Below are 14,271 nucleotides of genomic sequence, written 5' to 3' on the forward strand. Positions count from 1 at the left end.
ATAGACGGGATGAAAGAAAATTCGCAGACGGCGTGCTAAGACTGCTTCCGGAAGTGGAAGCTGCGTTGGGAACGGTGCATCAATTGTGGAGGAGAGTACTTCGAAGGAGCCCAATAAGCAACAGGTAAGCGTAGAAAAAAATTGCATACAAAGTTCCGGTACTTTTTGAACAGGCGTCGTACAACTACACAAGTAGGCATACTTCAATTACAGTAGCTTTTCCTATAGATTCAAATGAAATAAGGAAAAAATTGCTCATCTTAAATGATACTGTCGTCAACAGAACGTCATATTACCTGCAGTTAGGCAAAATGAGGCTGTCACGGAAGTCTCATAAGAAGTATCTAACACCCTTGCAAAAATATGAAATCTTTCATTGGTGTTTTTTTTGTTATTGTTTTAGGGAGCAAAACTGCTACGGTCATTAGCGCCCAGTCTGTGACTTAGGAAAAGGTAAAAAAACGAAACTGGAAACCAGCAGCAATGGGAACGAAACTCAAAAAATTGGAGAAACTAAAAACAGAAGGAAAGCTTGAAAAACCACTATAGAAGGGGGTTGGTTGTCCACAAAAAGAGCTTCAAATGACTGACGTCATCTCACTGGCACTAATAAACTCGAGAACGCGATCAGCTGAGCGCGTGTCATCTGCTAAAATGGAAGATATATCAGGCGACAGCTGTAGACGGGCGCGTAACGGAGTAAAATAGGGGCACTCAAGTAAAAGATGTCTTACCGTCCACAGCTGAGAGCAGTGGGAACAGAGTGGGGGAGGATCGCCGCTTAGAAGATCTCGATGGCTAAAAAGACAATGCCCTATCCGGAGTCTAGTTAAAATTACCTCCTCCCGATGACGCGTTCGGGAGGAATAGGTCCAAGCACAGGGAAGAGCTTTCACGTCCCGCAATTTATTACTGGGAAGTGTCGACCAATGTGCGTGCCATAAACGAGTAACACGACGACATAAAACACTCCGTAGATCGGCGAAGGGAATCGTGCGAATAGCTGGTTCAAGGAGAGGGACTGCTGCCTTGGCCGCTATATCGGCCGCCTCATTTCCACAGATACCAACGTGTCCTGGGATCCAGAAGAACGCCACAGAGACGCCCCCCAAGTGGAGCAAGTGGAGTCAGTCCTGAATCCGGTGGACTAGAGGGTGGACAGGGTAGAGAGTTTGGAGACTGAGGAGAGAGCTGAGAGAACCTGAACAGATAACATACTGTATCCACTGATGGCGACGGGTGTATTGGACAGCCTGGAGAACAGCGTAAAGCTCCGCGGTATAAACCGAACACTGGTCGGGAAGCCGAAATCGATTTGGGATGTCGCCAACAATATAGGCACTCCCTACACCAAACGATGTTTTTGAGCCATCAGTGTAAATAAATGTGGCTTCCTTCATTTGTGCACATAGAGCAGCAAATGCCCGACGATAAACCAGTGAAGGGGTACCATCCTTGGGAAACTGACAAAGGTCGCGGAGCAGGCAGGTCCGGGGACGGAGCCAAGGCGGTGCTGTACCCCAAGTTGTCAAGAAAGTTTTAGGAAAGAGAATGGAGCAGTTGACAGAAGCGAACTCCCGGTGGTAGTAGGGAGGAAGGGCAGCCTGCATACCCTAAATCCAAGGAGGCATCGAAAAAAATGTCATGGGCCGGATTAGCAGGCATGGAAGACAAATGGCTAGCATAACGACTCAGAAGGACAGCTCGCCGATTGGACAGCGGAGGTTCAGCAGTCTCAGCATAAAGGCTTTCCACAGGGCTGATGTAAAAAGCTCCAGACAGTAAACGTAATCCACGGTGGTGGATAGAGTCGAGACGCCGAAGAATAGACGGCCGAGCGGAGGAGTAAACTATGCTTCCATAGTCCAATTTCGAGCGCACTAAGGCGCGATAGAGGCGGAGAAGGATCACTCGGTCCGCTTCCCAGGAGGTACCATTCAGGACACGGAGGGTGTTGAGGGATCGCAGACAGCGAGCCGAAAGATAGGAAACGTGGGAGGACCAGCACAGTTTTCTGTCAAACATAAGACCCAAGAATTTAGCGACGTCCGAAAACGGAAGGTTGACAGGTCCTAGATGTAAGGAAGGCGGAAGAAACTCCGTACGACGCCATAAATTAACACAAACGGCCTTACTGGGAGGAAAGCGGAAGCCTGTTTCGATGATCCAAGAGTGGAGGCAGTTGAGACATCCTTGAAGTCGTCGTTCGAGAAGGCTGGTCCGTTGAGAGCTGCAGTAGATCGTCCACAAAGAGGGAGCCCGAGACATCAGGAAGGAGACAATCCACAATTGGATTTATGGCAATGGCAAACAGTACAACACTTAGCACGGAGCCCTGGGGTACCCTGTTTTCTTGGGAGAAAGTACGGGAGAAAGAAGTGTTCACCCGCACTCTAAATATGCGCTCTGCCATAAATTCGCGAAGGAAAAGGGGCAGCCGACCTCGAAAGCCCAAAGAGAACAGTGTGCGGAGGATGCCTGTCCTCCAACAGGTATCGTATGCTCTCTCCAGATCAAAAAATATTGCTACTGTTTGGCGTTTCCGGAGAAAATTGTTCATGATATAAATGGAGAGAGCAACAAGATGGTCAACTGCAGAACGATGCTTTCGGAAACCGCATTGGGCAGGTGTTAAAAGACTGTGGGACTCCAGCCACCAAGCTGAACGGCAATTCACCATACGCTCCAAAACCTTACATACACTACTCGTGAGAGAAATGTGGCGATAGCTAGAGGGGAGATGTTTGTCCTTTCCAGGTTTCGGAACAGGAACGACGATAGCTTCCCGCCATCGTCTGGGAAAAGTACTGTCGGTCCAAATTCGATTATAAGGGCGAAGGAGGTAACGCAGACTTTGTTATGATAAATGCAGCAACATTTGGATGTGGATACCATCCGGTCCTGGGGCGGAGGAGCGAGAAGAAGAGAGTGCATGTTGGAGTTCCCGCATGGAGAAAACATTATTTCGCGATTTTGAGAGGAGAAAGGAAGAGGTTGCACTTCCGCTGCACGTTTCTTCGGGAGAAACGCTGGCGGGTAATTGGAAGAGCTCGAAATCTCAGCAAAGTGTTGACCCAATGAGTTAGAAATTGCGATGGGGTCTACTAATGTATCATGCGCGACAGTGAGCCCAGAGACCGGGGAGAAACTAGGCGCGCCAGATAACCGTCGAATCCGACTCCAGACTTCCAAGGAGGGAGTGGTTAAATGACCTTGTAAAGAAGTCCCAGCTTGCCTTCTTGCTATCGCGGATGACGCGACGGCATCGCGCACGGAACTGCTTATAGCGGATACAGTTGGCCAAAGTAGGATGGTGTCTGAAAACGCGAAGAACACGTCGCCGCTCACGTATTGGAGCACGTCGCCGCTCACGTATTGCGTCACGGCATGACTCGTTCCACCAAGGAACTGGGGGGCGCCGGGGCAATTCGGAGGTGCGAGGTATTGAACGTTCCGCAGCTATAAGAATAACATCTGCAATATGAGTGACCTCATCGTCGACGCTAGGAAAGTGACGGTCATCGAATGTCGCTAGAGACGAAAAAAGTGTCCAATCGGCTTGGGCAAACTTCTACTGTCGCGGGCGCATATATGGCAGTTGTGGCTGCAATCGAAGGACACATGGAAAGTGGTCACTCGAGTGTGTATCAGCAAGGGCGAACCATTCGAAGCGCCGAGCTAGTGGAACAGTACCGACCGAAAGGTCCAAATGAGAGAAATTTGTAGTGGAGGCAGACAAAAATGTAGGGTCCCAAGTGTTGAGGCAAACAAGATCCGCTTGGTGGAAGACGTCTATCAATAGTGAGCCACGCGGACGAGAATGTGGAGATCCCCAAAGCGGGTGGTGGGCATTGAAGTCCCCAACCAGCAAATACGGGGGTGGAAGCTGACCAAGAAGGTGAAGGAGATCAGCTCGTGCCATTGGTATGGACGATGGAATGTATACAGTACAAAGAGAGAAGGTGTATCCAGAAAGGGAAAGACAGACAGCGACAGCTTGGAAGGAAGTGTTTAAGGGGATTGGGTGATAATGGAGAGTATCATGGAGAAGAATCATGAGTCCTCCATGTGCTGGAGTGCCTTCAACAGAGGGGAGATCAAATCGGACTGACTGAAAATGGGGGGAAAACAAAGTGGTCGTGGGGACGCAGCTTTGTTTCCTGAAGACAGAAGATGACCGGTGAGTAGGATCGTAAGAGGATCGACAATTCATCCCGATTGGCTCCAATGCCGCGGATATTCCAATGGATAATTGACATAGGGTGAACAGAAAATGGAAGACTGTTCAGAGCTTGTGACCGACAGCGTGGTACGGCATTCAGTCGAAGACAGAAGATCCTGATCCATAGGTTGTTCAGGAGCAGCTCCTGCCAGCAGCGATCGGCCGGTTCATCGGCCGCCAGCAGTGCGCCTCGGCGACACAGAAGACCGCCGAGGGCGGCTACCACCAGGTGGTGCTGTAGATAAGACACGCCGTGGCGGAGAAGGAGAGGAACTGGGTTTCTTATTAGCCTTCTTGGAACAGGATGTTTAGATGAAGGAGGAACCAATGGTTGTGAAGTTGGAGTATGTAAAAAATCTTCACGAGTAGGCTCTTTTTTGGAAGTCCGGGTGTCTGACTTTTGGGCTCGAGATTTAGCAGAACCCGATGAATGGTGAGCCATAGAGTGAGCAGGCGAAAGTGGTGGGGTTGAATGGGCGATCTTTGCACTGGCCGATCTGACGACCGTGACACTAAAGGTGAGATCACAAGTCTGCGTGGCCACCTCCTTTGTTGGCCGAGGAGAGGCAAGGACAGTGCTGTATTTACCTGCCTGAGGCACAGTGAGCTTTCGACTGGCGAATAATTTTCGAGCAGCAAAGGTCGACACCTTTTCCTTCACTCTGATTTCCTGAATGAGCTTTTCGTCTTTAAAAATGGGGCAACCTCTAGAGGAAGCAGCGTGGTCACCCATACAGTTTATGCAACGAGGGGATGGAGGTGGACAAGCACCCTCATGACCATCCTTGCCATGCATAACACATTTGGCCGGATTGGAACACGACTGGCTGGTATGATTGAACCGCTGACACCGATAGCAACGCGTAGGGTTTGGGATGTAAGGGCGAACCGAAATTATCTCATAGTCCGCTTTTATGTTCGATGTGAGTTGAACTCTGTCAAATGTCAAGAAGACAGTACGGGTTGGAACAATGTTTGTGTCAAACATTGTCATGACTGGATGAACAGCCGTTACGCCCTGGTCAGACAGCTAGTGTTGAATTTCCTCGTCGGACAGTCTGTCGAGGGAGCGTGTTTAAACGACCCCATGTGAGGAATTTAAAGTGCGGTGCGCTTCCACCCGGACAGGGAAGGTGTGTAGCAGTGAAATACGCAGCAATTTTTGTGCCTGGAGGGCACTGACTGTTTCTAACAACAAGGTGCCATTTCGTAATCTGCAACAAGACTTTACAGGACCTGCAATTGCGTCGACACCTTTCTGAATAATGAAAGGGTTGACCATGGAGAAGTCGTGACCTTCGTCAGACCGAGAAACAACAAGGAACTGTGGCAACGATGGAAGGACTGTCTGTGGCTGAGACTCAGTGAACTTACGTTTGTGAGCAGACATAGTGGAAGGTGAGGAAACCATTGCGGAAGAATCCCCCATGATTACCGCCGTCTCCGATGGCGCGCTCCTCCCTTGTGGGGGCCCTCTCTGAGGGCACTCCCGCCTTAGGTGATTGTTCACACCTCCCGAGAAACGGACAGAGGGATCAATCGGCACTTTCGGAAGGTATCAGCTCGGGTAATCACCCCTCCCTGGGCCTGGCCGTTACCAGAGAGTACGTATGTGTCCTACCTTTCTACCCAGGGCGGGGAATTACGCGTTACCCCGTGACCGGCTACTCATGGAAATGCGTGGGTCGGCCTTCAGACACGCACAGGGAGGAAAAAAGGGAAAGGGAAAAACAAAGAAAGGGAAATGAAAGAAGAGGTCTCAAACGCCGTAGCGGAGAAAAGAGTAAAGAGAAGAAGTAAGGAAAAAGGAAGGACAAAGGAAGGACGAAGACTTGCGAGTAGAGAAAGCGATGAATGTGTTGCATTTTCCAGCGTCCGTCTCCGGACATAGGCGCAAAACATACTCCCAGATGGGAAGAAAGGGAAGGAAAGAGGCGGTGGTGAGGGGGGGGGGGGGGGGCAAGATGAGGGATAAATGAGGGATGGGGAAGGATGCGGAAAAGGAAGGTATGCAGCCCGGAAAGGAAGTAGGGCCATACTAGCTGGGGGTCCCGTGCTCGCTACGCACGTATCCACAAAAGAGTTGTGGACCCCCTGGGGGGTTCATTGATGTTGAATTAGTAATGGAATATATGGCAATTGTTTTGCAAACATTGTTTCAACAGTTCTCAAAGAGTAAATAAATATTTACTGACATAAATAAGCTTACGCTTTCAGAAGATACCTGTCGCCACCACATACACTATATTTCAAAATATATGTTGGAGGGACTAATTAATAAAGTAAAAATATGCAAATACTTTCGTCTTGCATGTGTTTACAATGCAAATTTTGCTTCTATGCCTCAATTTTCATTATTTGGGCGTTACTGCACAAATGAGGGGGTAACAGAGGAAGACTTTCTCGCAGTTAGAACCGTGAAACGAGCTGGCCGGAGTGGCCGAGCGGTTCTTGGCGCTACAGTCTGGAACCGCGCGACCGCTACGGTCACAGGTTCGAATCCTGCCTCGGGCGTGGATGTGTATGATGTCCTTAGGTTAGTTAGGTTTAAGTACTTCTAAGTTCTAGGGGACTGATGACCTCAGACATTAAGTCCCATAGTGCTCAGAGCCATTTGAACCATTTTGGACCGTGAGATGTCACACAAAAGGTTGTAATTTCATGGGTGCAATTACGGAGTTTGCGAGGGAAAATGCATACCTACAAGCAGTTTAATACTATAAATACAGACGTCTGTCCGTTAATGACGGGCATGAACAATGGGTTGATGGCATTAATTAAGAAGGAATGGAATTTATCAAAGTTACTGCCCATTCACTGCTTTGTCTTATCGGATAACAAATTTAAGGATGTGGTTATAGATTTCACTCGTGCACGTGAATCTTAATCACCGATAATTTTAAGAACTACTGGAGCAACTGTAGGCCTGCTACGGTGTTGTTATCCTACACACTACCGTCAGACGGCTAAGCACGGGAAAAGTGCTTGAACGGTTTGTCAACTTGAAATCTGAAACGCGTGAAAAAATATGCTGAACATGATAAAGATGAATGATTGGCGCCTCGCAGGGTAGCTGCGTGGTACGAGGCGCCTTGTCACGGTCCGTGCGGCTCCCCCTGTCGCAGGTTCGAGTCCTCCCTCAGGCATGGGTGCTGGGTGTGTGTGTTGTCTATAGCGTTAATTAAGTTAGTTTAAGTTAGATTAAGTAGTGTGTAGGCTTAGGGACCGGTGACATCAGCAGTTTGGTACCATAAGACCTTACCACAAATTTCAAAAATTTTCAAATGATTGGCAAATACAAATGATGATATCAAATTATTCTGCCAGTTTGTGTTTCGTAAAATTCATTTGATAGATTAAATGGTCGGATTTCAATAGGACCCATTGCTTAAAAGTCTATTTATAGAACATTGTGAAGTGCACGAGTACGTTGAATATAGGAGATGTGTGCCTAGCAATTATAAAAGTTTAGAAGACTGTACACAGTTTATTTTAACAGTATTTCCCTTAACTTACTTTTGAGAAGCTTAACTTTTTGAAAATGAACTACTTGAAAAATAAATATCATAATCGATTGTCCATTCACTTAGAAGACGCAATGAGTATTGCATGCAATCCGAACGAGGCAAATACAGACGAAATAGCCGAAAAAAAGTACGCCATTACAAATCACATTAATTATCAATTTTATTTTTGAACTTAACTTTGTTTTGCAATTAGAATGAATAATAATTCGACTTGAGAATAACTTGCAGCTTTTTTATAAAACCTTTGGCATGTGAACGGTATCGGAAATGGAAAGGCTCATCGGCTTTTTGTCACTTTGAACATTTGAGATAATAGCATTAGAATGAAGTTTATGAAGCCATCTGAATAAAGTAACATAATTTTTTAGTGATGCAACTGGCTTATCTTGCATAAAAGTACAATGAAATCAACTTAAGAAACGAAATACACTGGTCCCAGTCTCAGTTTTTATAGTGAGTCAAAATGATCAGAATACTAACGTGTTCATTCCTTTCCTGCGCCATTCGTATGCACCTGTCAAACGACGTGAACATTATGAGGCTACGCAAGTCTGGTGAACTTTATTTTCACAGGAATAAGACAGACTCGACTCAGTTAGGTCGGCACACTGTATTCTTTCTTCAGCAGTTTTCTTTATTCATCAGCAGCTCTTTATGTCCCACAATCGCAGACATTGTGGCAGTCATTCTGTTAGTGGCGAATCCCGTCATTGGCTCATGTCATGACGATTGTTCCAGTTTGCGCCAACAGTCGACTCCATTGAATACTCTCCAAAAAGTTATTGTAGTCAAAATGGCATGTGCCAACTATCGGCTCCCGTGATTACATCTCTCAAAATTTAATTTTTGTCAAACAGGCGCACAGTCATTTAATATTCTTATTCCCTGTATTACATGATTTTAATGTCATTTACATGGCTGATTATTGCAACAACTCCACAGTAATTTTATTTGATAACGGGGTCAGGTAGAACCAACAGTTGTAAATGTTAAGTATTTACTATTTACCGGTTTCAAAAAAACCTTTCCACTTATTATAGGTGTTAACATTGAATATTTCCTGTGGAAGTATGCCAGATGTAACTCCTATTCCAGTAAAGATTAGGTACTTACCATTTGCAGCTGTTGACTGTACCTGACTCCTTCTTCGAATCAAAAATATGCTTGGGGGAATTACAGTAGGCGCGTGAAAAGCTGGCCGATCATCTCAGGTGCCAAGCTTGGTACGGGGACTGCTAGATTTGTCGTTATGGGGTGAGAGGACGTTACAGAGGGAGTGTCTCCTTGCTTGTCACACAGTGCCGACAACTCATGAGCGTGCGGGCCTCGTAGCAGTCACCTGAAATGAAATGATCGGATGGCATTGTTGGCCGGGATGCCTCATTCGGGTTCGGCTGCCACGTGCAAGTCTTATTTCAGTCGGTGCCACATTTGGCGACTTGCGGACAATGATGAGGATGAAATGATGATGAGGACAACACAACGCCCACTCCACGAGCGAAGAAAATCTCTGACCCGGCCGGGAATCAAACCCGGGCCCAGTGCTTGGGAGACCAGCACGTTACCACCCAGCTAAGCAGGCGGACAGTCACCTGTGCATAAATTTCAAATGGAAGTAACACGTATTCGTGAACATGCATCATACAGACGACCGGTTTCAAGTGCGGCACATATTTGTAGCAAGGAATATGAAATAAAATTAAGGTTATTGTAGTACAATGGAATGAATAGCAGAAAAATGACATTCAAAACATTTAGTAAATATTTGTGATCGTGTCTGATGTTGCATAATGGATTTATATATAAGAACAATTAGTATTGAAACTTCCTGGCAGATTAAAAGTGTGTGCCGGACGGAGACTAAAACTTGGGACCTTTGCCTTTAGCGGGCAAGTGCTCTAGCGAGTGAGCTACCCAAACACAACTCACAGCCTGTCCTCACAGCTTTACTTCTGCCAGTACCTCGTCTCCTACCTTCCAAACTTCACAGAAGCTCTCCTGCGAAGCCTTGCAGAACTAGCACTCCTGAAAGGAAGGATATTGCGGAGACATGGCTTAGCCACAGTCTGGGGGCATTCTTCCAGGAGTGCTAGTTCTGCTAGGTTTTGCAGAAGAGCTTCTGTGAAGTCTGGAAAATAGGAGACGAGGCAATGGCAGAGCTAAAGCTGTGAGGACGAGTCCTGAGTCGTGCTTAGGTAGTTCAGTTAGTAGAGCACTTGCCTGCAAAAGGCACAGGTCCCGAGTTCGAGTCTCGGTTTGGCAGACAGTTTTAATCTGCCAGGAATTTTCATATCAGCACACACTCCGCTGCAGAGTGAAAACCTCATTCTGGAGACAGTGTTATTTGTCAATTTATCATCCGCTCACAAACAAAACACAAAAGCACTTCGTGATACGATTACAGGTCACAGTTTTGGGGTTGGCTAGGGAGGCAGCAATCGAAAGCAGAGAACAATCAGGACTGAGTGTTCAAAATTATGTCGACTTTTAACGATTAGTACTTTAAAGTCAGTGGCAAACCTATCGCTCCCTTAAGCCAGTCGGATCACTAATCGTGCATTCGTACGTCGAGCATTGAGCGCGTCGAGTTTCTGACCTCATAGCTGGGAAGAATCATGACGGGGAATCTTGCCGAATGTGCAGAGCAATATCTAGCGTGTCAGAAAGTCTGAAAGTGCGTTTGAACTAGGCCACTGGTGAAGAAGAACGCCAACTACGTCACGTGGATATCACCTCTCTTCAGTACAGAACCGCGATAGGCCATATTGGCTTTCAGTTGAAGCCCATTCGTATGTATGTCGTTTCTGACTGGCATTAAGGTGAGGATCTCTCGAAAACCAGTCGTTAATTGTAGGATTCGTTGTAATAAAATGAAGGAAAACGGTGTATTGGTGGTTAAAGAATTATTTTAACTTCCGTATTATGGAAGTATGCCATTTCAAGGCAACGGCTTATTGAGGACACACAAAAAACGCATTGTTTATGATAAAATTTGTTATAATTAAATGTCAGTTGATAACGTAGCTACAATTAAAGCTCTCAGGAGATGGTAAGATGCAAAGTACAGTCACAAATCATTTATGGTTGTTGTAGTACAATGGAAAGAGTCGCAGAACTGTCAGGTATCAGGAGACGTGTTGCTGTCTCGCGTCTCACTGTATCCAAACTTTTTTTTTACTAACTTTCATGTTTTCTAATAGGTTCTCTTACTTGCTTCTTACTATAATAAAAGTGTTTTCTAGAACATTCCATGTTATCCAGAACGAGATTTTCACTCTGCAGCGGAGTGTGCGCTGATATGAAACTTCCTGGCAGATTAAAACTGTGTGCCGGGCCGAGACTCGAACTCGGGACCTTTGACTTTCGCGGGCAAGTGCTCTACCAACTGAGCTACCCAAGCACGACTCACGCTCCGTCCTCACAGCTTTACTTCTGCCAGTATCTCGTCTCCTACCTTCCAAACTTCTGGAAGAATGCCCCCAGACTGTGGCTAAACCATAACTCCGCAATATCCTTCATTTCAGGAGTGCTAGTTCTGCAAGGCTTCGCAGGAGAGCTTCTGTGAAGTTTGGAAGGTAGGAGACGAGGTACTGGCAGAACTAAAGCTGTGAAGACGGGCCGTGAGTCGTGCTTGGGTAGCTCAGTTGGTAGAGCACTTGCCCGCGAAAGGCAAAGGTCCCGAGTTCGAGTCTCGGCCCGGCACACAGTTTTAATCTGCCAGGAAGTTTCATTCCATGTTATGGAAATAAAAGTGCACTCTCCTGAGGAGTGAGTTAGTTCTATTGGATTAATCTAAAAAGACATTTTGCACTCATTGCAATAAGATATTTTGCACTTTCTTGTTTTAAGTTTCGTATTTTACATGTTGTAAAGATTCTGCTACTAAATATGAACAGTGGCAAAGTAACAAGAAAGTTACTAAAATTGAGAATGATGAAATAATATTTATTTCATGTGGAGAACTATTGTAAGTACATACCGCACTAATTGTACTGGAACTTATATAAGCAGATGTCCTTATTAACAAGTCATGCTACTTACTTTTTTCGGTTACGATATGTTCATGGATACTGAAGTTCTTATTTAGACGACTGCCGCTAGAGCGCGCTGCTGTTGCATATACCAGGTTGAGACACATGTGGACTCTACGCAGGATACAGTGGCTGATTCGCAGTGAACAATTTTCGTCCAAAGTGTTGGGCGAGTTCATTCGTAAGGGGAGGTCAGCATTGTTTTCCCGCTTTCAGTCGGTTGCCAACATGCTGCAGTGACAGATTCGAGGCACACATCCTGCAGTCTTTCTCAAACCGTGTCACAGAAAGTATTTGGTTAAAAAAATTGCGTTACTTACAGCTTTATATGTTCAGCTTAATGATGACATGGGCATCATTTCGTTAATGGTCAGAGTTATTGTGATATTTGCAATTAAGTAAGACACCGCGTGAAATTTAAAAACGTTTGCAATGAAAAATAAGGATTGCTATGATTTTGCATTTGGTGCATATTACAAAACGTATTGCTGCTTATGAAAATTAGCTAACATACTGAATTTTTTCTTTAGGCTTGGGTGGAGGTCTTTACGTCACTAATCTCAAGAAAACTGGTCTTATGTAGCTCACTTATCTACAGTTGTGTAAAAGAGTGAAACATCCATAATATTCCTCGTATTTCATAAATGGTTTGAGATATCGAAATATTTTAGCAAGCTATAGCACTGACAGAGTAGAGTATTTTTCCGTATGATTATTACGTGAAACTTCACTATCTACCGTGTGATTACGCTAACTACAGACTTTTTTAATGACTGAAATTAGTTTTTAAGGGCCATTATGGCTGGTGAAATGAGAAATGTTGACGGTTTCGGAACAACATAAGTGAAGACTCTACACATTTATTTTTGTACCAAGGACGTGCTTTTTAATAAGTTATTGACCTTACTTGTACACAGATCCTCAGTTAATAAGCTGTTGTTTCAGAAGTCTCTCTCAACTGTGTCAGCAGAACATGTTAGTGAAGTGAAATTGTGAAAACTCCGCTGTGTTTTAGCAAAGAAGCATATTTTAGCACATTAAGAAGGAAACGTAGTCAAAATTCATGACGCTTCTCTGGAAGTTGCAAATGATAAACAAGAATTATTCTCAGGTGCTAACCAGAACAGATGTGGCTAGGTTTTATTGGATGGTCTCCACGCAAGTGACGTTAGGCTTCAGTTAGGCACGGCACTTCCCCTCCGGCACTCTGCACTTCCCCTACAGCACCTGCCACCTTTCCCTACCACTGTCGCTTGCCCTGGCGACTGCACGTCTACCAGCCACGTTATTCTCCACGCACTCTGTAGTACGCACAAGTTGCATCGTTTCTGGGCGTTTAGCAGCACATTGAACTCAGCACGCTCAACATTAACATTTGAAAGCACAATCTGTGTGTCGACGTCTTTACTATACCCAGTTTATTGGGGTCTAATAAAAAACTAATTTACGTAGTTTACCTACCAATCATAAGATCCGTATATACGGGGCCCGATGTGCCGCCGTACAATGTAAGTATTGATCCTTGAACAAAAATGTTTGACAACCACTGATTTAGACGCTCATGGAAGATACTGCAATCTGCTTGATAATAATACTGGAATTGAAAGGAATATGTTGGACAAAGATATATAATACCGGTATTACGCCACGTCTGAACAGTGTAAATGATCTGTTGAAAATAAAGAGATCGTTTCTCTTCACATGTTGAAAAATTCTTTGTTGTCTTTACATAATCGGAAAGCGACAGACATAATACCAGTTATAGGAACGAGATCTGAAATGCAAACAGTCGTAACACAAATTTTTAAGATTTGTTAATGTAGTTAATATTTCACCTACCGTACTCTGTAATGTGTCAATACAGGCCCTATTTCATTTTTAACCATTAACTCGCAAGGTGAGTTTTCTGTAATGTACACCATGAGGTGTACATTTAGATTTAAAGCACATATCGTTTAAAATTTTTAATTTAATTTACATAATATTTATTTTTACAACTAATTAAGTGTTGCTTAAATATTCCGTGTTGCTTTTATTGTAATAAATAAAGCCTGAATTATTTTACTTTTTATCGCACAAAATTAGGTTATTTTGTGCGGTTTCTAAATAGTGCACATAAATGAACTGTTAGAGAACTTAATTCTGCATTCAAAAATTATAGTATCCCTGCAGAAAGTAAATTTTCACATACAATTGTATTCCAGGGTTTAAATTTGCACGTATAAACTGCAGTTGATGGGTACAGAAAGAAAGTTTGCAAAACCGACTTTCGATGCTGGGATGTATACTTTTCTTTATCACCATTCAAAACGCATTTGATTTTAAGTAATACATTAAGTTCTTCGTCTGAGTGATCTTGTTTGCTAGTAGAACTGCGATCATTGGCTGTTGTAAAATCGCCGTCTTTTCCATCTCTTTCTTGATGTATATCACTTGCATCTTCTTACATCCACTGACTAACAATTTCGTCAAACATAGGATTGTTTAAACT

General features: G+C 44.6%; 1 non-coding gene across 1 annotated transcript; it reads left to right on the forward strand.

The window, feature by feature from the left end:
- Window positions 1–11,377: 11,377 nt before the first annotated feature.
- On the forward strand, window positions 11,378–11,452 carry Trnas-cga. Its single transcript has one exon. It is a non-coding gene; the product is annotated as a tRNA-Ser (tRNA).
- The last annotated feature ends 2,819 nt before the right edge of the window (window positions 11,453–14,271 follow it).

Source organism: Schistocerca piceifrons, chromosome 2 (assembly GCF_021461385.2).
Source record: "Schistocerca piceifrons isolate TAMUIC-IGC-003096 chromosome 2, iqSchPice1.1, whole genome shotgun sequence".
Lineage (NCBI taxonomy): Eukaryota > Metazoa > Arthropoda > Insecta > Orthoptera > Acrididae > Schistocerca > Schistocerca piceifrons.